Source organism: Octopus sinensis, linkage group LG1 (genome assembly GCF_006345805.1).
Source record: "Octopus sinensis linkage group LG1, ASM634580v1, whole genome shotgun sequence".
NCBI classification, from domain to species: domain Eukaryota; kingdom Metazoa; phylum Mollusca; class Cephalopoda; order Octopoda; family Octopodidae; genus Octopus; species Octopus sinensis.
Genome location: NC_042997.1, coordinates 117,444,446 through 117,452,726, shown reverse-complemented (window position 1 = coordinate 117,452,726; position 8,281 = coordinate 117,444,446).

The following is an 8,281-nucleotide window of genomic DNA, read 5'->3' as shown; positions in this document are numbered from 1 at the left end:
TCTGTTACTTGCTCGTGAATGTTAGATGCTTTTTCGCTACAGTAAAGTTACTTAATCCATAATCAGGACCTTTGATAATCCGAGTTAATCCCGAGTTTCCTGGGTTCTGGGATGAGTTCTACTTCGTGGCACCTTGTGCAAGTACCTTCTAGTTTAACCCCTGGCGGACTAAAGCCTTGCGGGGTTTGGTAGACGGAAACAGAAGTTCGACGTATGTATGTATGTATGTATGTATATATGTATGTATGTATGTATGTATGTATGTATGTATGTATGTATGTATGTATGTATATATGTATGTATGTATGTATGTATGTATGTATGTATGTATGTATGTATGTCATTATTTAATTTTATTTCAAGATTTCTTGCCAATAGAGAAAGAACCGGTTTCTAACCTAGAGGCAAAGCTCCTTCATTGGAATTTCAACATCAACAACAGGGTGTTTATATGTATGTATGTATGTATGTATGTATGTATGTATGTATATATGTATGGAGGTAGGTAGGTATGCATGTATAGATTTGTTTATTTTGCTTTATGGATGTATTCTCATGCATATAGTTACACATCTAGACATGCTTATATATACTTAAATGATAAACTTCTGGAAAGTTTTCCAGATTTTTACAGTTCCACTGGCGGATTGGAACTGTAGCCTTCGAATTAGCTTTCTCCCTTCTGGCTTTGAGAAGCCTAATTTCACAAGATTAGTATTCAGGCAGGGCGTAACATATCCCAATGTCCCAATGATTACAGGTATAGACCTGAACATGTAATCTGGCTAGAGTAACTGCAGATTTCTCAATAGTTCAGCGTAGGTACTCTCTTTGTACCTGATGTATGCATGCATGCATGCATGCATGCATGCATGTATGTATGTATGTATGTATGTATGTATGTATGTATGTATGTATGTATGTATGTATGTATGTATGTATGTATGTATGTATGTATGTATGTATGTATGTATGTATGTATGTATGTATGTATGTATGTATGTATGCATGTAAGTGTATTACAGTAAGCACATTGCACAATTCCAGTACATAAAATTATTATATAAGGGCATAAGATAAGCGCCTAAGATAAGAGATTAGATAAGGACATCAAATAAGGGTCATCAATAAGACATACGTAAGATCATTATATAAGAATATTACCAAGAACGTTGCGTAAGATCACTAGATAAGGTGATTACATAAGATGGCTTATGAGATAAGAGCGCTACATAAAGGAGGTTATGCAGGAGCGTTTCGTTATGACTGATACATGTACAGCATAAAAGAATGACGCATGAAATTAATACGTAAGTGCTGTGAATATGAATATTAAATAGGGCAATGTATAAGGAACATTGTCATTGGGACATAATATGAAGGCATTGCGTCACGACTAGTTATATAAAAGAATTGCACAAGCTAATATATCAAGGCGATACACAACGGTCTTTGTGTATTACGTGGAAGCAGGACACGAGGGTATTATATAAGAGTATCATAGGGAACAGAAGAAAGAAGAAAGAAGACATGCACCCAACACTACAGCTGAAGTGGGGGGGCGCCACGTCAAAACGGTAGAGGAGTAGGGGCCGAAATCGGACGTGGTTCCTCTTGATGATGTCTTGAGCTAACTGGATCCTATAAAGGAGCAGTTGTGGTAGCAGACCACGAAACACGGTTGAAATTACAATCATCCATGCACGGGAGCAGTCATACATGCATACATATATACATATACAAACGTGCATAATGCACATAGTGCATATCTATACAGGCATATACACATACATTCACACGGATATAAAAAATACATACAAAGGTGCATATAAACTGTCATACAATCATATATAAATTTATACATCATACATACATACATACATGTGTGTGTGTAAACATACACATACATAAAAACATACGGACAATCTATGATCATACATAGAAACAGACATACATATACACACATTAAAACAATCTTTTCTTCTCAAGGCCCGAAATTTTTGGGGAGAGAACCAGTCAATTAGATCGACCCCAGTACGTAAATGGTACTTAATTTATCGAACCTGAAAGAATGAAAAGGCAAAGTTGACCTCGGCGGAATTTGAACCCAGAACGTAAAGACAGATGAAATATCGCTAAGCATTTCGCCAGGTGTGCTAACGTTTCTGCCAGCTCGCTGCCTTATACATTAGAACATTCTATAATTATACATACAAACACACACACACACACACACACACACACACACACACATACTTACAAACATACATACATACATATATACATGTGTGTATAAACATTCGCATGCATAAAAGAGCGTAGGGACACTCTATAATGAATTAAGATCAAGATGATATATGTGTTAATTATTAGAGATGGAAGCAATTTTAATACCAAAAGAATATCCTTATTTTCAACCGAACATGGTTGTCCTGTTAGAACACCGGGATCTTTACCTTTTGACCGACAGATTTAAAAAATAATTTTTTGTAACTAAACACTTTCAAATTTCGGACACTGGTAGAATGTGTCATATAAAACATCTTTTACTCTTAGCGTTTTTGAGAAAAACTTATATTTAGGAAGTTATTTCACGTTAAAGTTGTAGTATTTCGGTAATTTCAACCAATCAATGACGTGTATTCAGTTGAATAAAATTACTGCTGTTGTTTGTCAACAAGAACTTCCGGTGGTGTATATTTCGTTTGTTACAGTTGTTTATGACAAACCTAACCCTAAAACTCTAACCCTAACCCTAAAACCTTAACCCTAACCCTAACCTTAAAACCTTAACCCTAACCCTAACTCTAAAGTCCTAACCCTAACACCCTAACCCTAGCCCTAAAACCCTAACACCCTAACCCTAAAACCTTAAAGTTAAAACCAGTACAAATGCACGAACGGTGTCATAAATAACAGTGACAAGCGAAATATATACCACCGATAGTTGTTGTTGACAAACAACGGCAGTAATTTTATTCAGCTGAATACATGTCATTGATTGGTTGAAATTACTGAAATACTACAACTTTAACGTGAAATAACTTCCTAAATATCAGCTTTTCTCAAAAACTCTAAGAGTAAAAAATATTTTATATGACACATTCTACCAGTGTTCGAAGTTTGAAAGTGTTTAGTTACAAAAAATTATTTACTAAATCTGTCGGTCAAAAGGTAAAGATCCGAACACCGAATATTGAGTTGACGATTCTCGTCTGCTATGATCTATGTTTTGCTTTTATGCACCCAGCGCATATATAAGAGAGTATCTTTTAAGGCTAATAAACGCAGTATTTGGTGTTCTAATAAGATATCCATGTTTAGTTGGATATAACATTATTTTTTGGTACTAATACTGCTTCCACCGCTAATAACCCTGTTGGTTATTTGCGACGTCTGCGTCTGGTAAGATGCTGATATTCTATATACAGTAGCAACGAGATTTGACTGGCATGCAGTGATCGGATGCCTCCCACTGACGATTTCCGGTAGAATGAAATCATGTGATATGGGAATTCCGGCGCCCATGACAGACGATTCTCATATTCTATGATCTATGTGTGAGCTTTTATTCATCAAGTGCCTATATAAGAGAGTCTCTCAAGGCAATATTCGGTGTGCTAAGAAGACATCCATTGAAAATAATACATACGAGTATTATACAAAATTAATACATAAGTATGTGGAGGCGCGTGGCTTAGTGGTTAGGGTGTCAGCACCATGATCGTAAGATTGTGATTTCGATTCCTGGACCGGGCGACGCGTTGTGTTCTTGAGCAAAACAATTCATTTCACGTTGCTCCAGTCCACTCAGCTGGCAAAAATGAGTAATCTTGCGATGGACTGGCGTCCGGTCCAGCTGGGGAACACATACGCCATAGAAACCGGGCCCATGAGCCTGACTAGGCTTCAAAGGGGCGCATTTTTTAAATTTTTAATATATAAGTATATGACGTAAAGATATTGTGCGTTGCGTTCGGGTGTTATTTAAGACAATTTAAATAATAAACTATCTACTATATATTTGTGAAAAGGGCGGACGTTGTCGTACAAGCAGTTGTGCATGCAAAAGTGTTAGTAAATGTGGTGGGATTGACCTAGAAATTTGAACACCTATGTTAAAAGTGCTGGAGAGTTTGCATGGCAACTTTGAATTTGCTTAATTGAAAGGCGTGGCCTCTAGAGCAAATTCCTCATCTTTAAAATGTGGCCCGAGTAGACTCGAATGAGATAGGTTTGTAATACTAGTATGTATATAAAATCCTTTGTATTTCTGTCTGTTCCTAACGGCTCAACCAAATCAAATCAAATCAAATTTTACATGGTGATACCATGAGACTGCAGGAGTGTCAACATGTAATTTTTTTGGATTAATTTACGCAGCATACAAAAATACAGACCTACTATATACGGTACGTTATTAAACGCACACACACATTTACATATACGTACCTGAGACTGACATGCGTGAAGTGTCAATACGAAATGTTATTTTCATTTCCTTTAAAACAATATACATTTATTGTTCTATTACCAGTTAATAATTATCGCAGCAGTTGTAAGGTAAAATATAAAATTCTTTGTTTCTCTGTACACGTGCTTCTATTTCGTTAATTTACACTGCATACAAAATTACAGACATACTATATACGGTACCTTATTAAACACACACATGCACATCTACACATACATAACATACCTGACGACTTGATTTTTTTTATTAACCACACAGGGTCGAAACACAGAGGGGACAGCACAAGGTCAGACAAAACACAAAAGTGGGGGAAAAATAAAATGAAATGAAAAATTGGTAATGAGAAATGAAAAGGTGGAATGACGTCTACTCGAACCCCAACGCTCCAGTTAACGTCACTGAATGTTTTTAGAAAAAAGAAATTAACACGTGTTATTTTATTTTTGTCTCTTTCTCCTTGTTGTGTGTTGCTTGTATTAGATCCCCAGTGGACGAATGACATGCGTTAAGCGCGGGTTGGCCAGTGTCAATAAGAAATTTTATTTTCATTTCCATTAAAACAATACACATTTACTGTTCCATTACCAGTCAATAATTATCGCAGCAGTTGCAAGGTAAAATATAAAATCTTTTGTCTCTCTGTAACAAGTTCTATGTGGAGGCGCAATGGCCCAGTGGTTAGGGCAGCGGACTCGCGGTCGTAGGATCGCGGTTTCGATTCTCAGACCGGGCGTTGTGAGTGTTTATTGAGCGAAAACACCTAAAGCTCCACGAGGCTCCGGCAGGGGATGGTGGTGATCCCTGCTGTACTCTTTCTCTCACTCTTACTTCCTGTTTTTGTTGTACCTGTATTTCAAAGGGCCGGCCTTGTCACTCTCTGTGTCACGCTGAATATCCCCGAGAACTACGTTAAGGGTACTCGTGTCTGTGGAGTGCTCAGCCACTTACACGTTAATTTCACGAGCAGGCTGTTCCGTTGATCGGATCAACCGGAACCCTCGTCGTCGTAACCGACGGAGTGCTTCCATCAGTTCTATATATGTGTTATTTCGTTAATTTATTCTGCATACAAAAATATGGACATACTACATACATACAACTACTAACAAAAATAGAGATTAATGTATATTTTTTCCATGTTCATAATTTTTGTTTATAATTTTGAAAAAGTATGCCACCAAAGAAAAGACGTAATCTCTCCAGAAACACGCAGCGAGCTGGCAGAAACGTTAGCACGCTGGGCGAAATGCGTAGCCGTATTTCGTCTGCCGTTACGTTCTGAGTTCAAAATCCGCCGAGGTCGACTTTGCCTTTCATCCTTTCGGGGTCGATTAAATAAGTACCAGTTACGCACTGGGGTCGATATAATCGACTTAATCCGTTTGTCTGTCCTTGTTTGTCCCTTCTGTGTTTAGCCCCTTGTGGGTAGTAAAGAAATACATGCAGACAGGCATACATATTTATTTATATTTGTATATTTCATACATGAATGCATAAACAAACATTTGTATGTGCATGCGAATGTGTGTACGTAGGGTACATTAGAAAGCACTAGAGATAATTGTAATTATGAATGAAGAAATAGAAATATGGCGGCCACTATTGTAATGAGTGTATCAGTGGGTGGGGAAGTGAAAGATGAAAATGAAATGAAAGATACGAAATTCCTCATAAGATCGATTTTCAAAAGGATCGAAATATAATTATATGTCAGAATACCTCAGAACAAAGACAGTTTTAGTACCAGACATCAGGAAAACCCCCAACTCCATAAAAGAGAAACAAAAAAGCCGAAAAAATGACAAGCAAACGTCAAACAAAGAACAAAAGCAACCCACCCCCGCAAAAAAAACCCCGGACAAAAAAGAAATATTTATCTGGATTAATCTTATAATCAATGGATTTTCAGGGTTAATATCTACTTTAACATTTCATAGAAGCAATTCCAAGATTATTTATTTTTAGAAACGTCTTTGATACCTCATGAAGAATCGTGCTCATGGCATCTGATATGATCACGAAATGATATTAATCTTTGAACTTAAGAATCCATGGAAAGCCATTTGACGTCAAGTTAGTAAGACTATTTTCTGCCTATCAAACTGGGTTCTTTCATGCAGTTATATTGGTCATTACTGAAACAAAATGTATCGAAGAATTTCAGAGCAGATCGATATATATATATATATATATATATATATATGAAATTGAGAGCGTAGGCGGATTGCCTTTCCGTTATTTCCTTCAGAAGTTTTATTGTATATGCTGTGTGATATCTCTCTCTATATATAAAGCTGAGAATGTGTGTCTGTCTGTCTGTGTGTTTCCCTAAAATTTGAGAACTACACAAACAATTTGATTCAAATTTTACACATGCCTTACTTAAGGTCCGGGGAGTGTCATCGGCAAAAAAATCTTAACTTTTCCCTAGGGCGACTCCACAGCAATATCATATCTTCTCCACTATTTTAGTATTATGTGTTAAAAGTGAAACAAAAATATCTCTCTTTTGTAATGCAGACACTTTCACTATTAAAGTGAAAGTATTATATAACAGGGATGAACCATTAACAATGGTCATCCATTTTGCTAGAAGATCCGCTATGGTCTTATATGCTACACCACTGGTTTTCAATTCATATTAATCAAAATAATATTCAATTTTTCAGCCTTATTATGTGTGTGTGTGAGTGTATTAGCGATTCGTAAAAAATTGCATCAATGACTTGAACTTGAATAAGTGGTTTCACATAAATGGGGATAAATTAAAAAGGTTCGTTGTTATTATTATTACTGTTTGACTATTGTAATCACGTTTGTTGGTTCCTCGTCAGGGAAACGTTGTGTTGCATTTGTTAAATAATTGTAAACCGTAACCCTCCCCATTTCGGAGAAGGGGCTTTGGTTATTGTTTAAAAATTGAATTGTGTCCCTGTTTGGGGAAATTGACAATATTTTCACTGTCTTTACGGAAGCATTTTTGTTAAAATGCCTTCGATAGAAGAAAGTCCAAAAATGAATTTCGCTGCAGCCATACACTTCTATACAAGAGGGAGGACAAGATCCAATTGATCGAAATTGGTAGAGACGGGCCTACAATTCCAGTCTGGAATATATTTTGAGTATTATCACTAGCGATATCAAGATATAACTTTGTATTTTGTATTTTATGTGTAGATGTATATATATAGATGTACATGTAATATGTACACATATATATATACACATATATACATGCATAATATATCTACCCATACACACATACGCACACACACACACACACACACACACACACACAAACCCATACATAGGGGCAGTTGTGTCTGTGTGGTAACAAACTACGTTCCAAACACATGGTCCTGGGTTCAGTCCCACAGTGTGGTGACTTGGCATGTGTCTTCTGCTGTAATCTCAGATCAACAAAAGCCTTCTCAGTGGATTTTGTACATATATACAAGCATACATATATATACATGCATACGTACATATTCGGCATAAACACTCTACCACTACAACTAATAACTGTTGGGAACACTTTCAAACCTGCCTTACATTCGAACCGGAATCTCAACGCCCGAGGTTTCCATCTGAAGTTAATCTCTCTCATGGAGCTCATACAAAAAGGGCAAGTCTTTGGGCCCATACAATGTGACATGTACACAATCGAGTGGCAAAAAAGGGGCCTTCCACATGCTCATATCCTGTTTTGGCTCTCAGCGAAGATCAATTCCAATGACATCGACAACATAATCTCTGCAGAGCCTCCTGATCCAGCTTTAGACAAAGAACTATACGAAATAGTTAAAG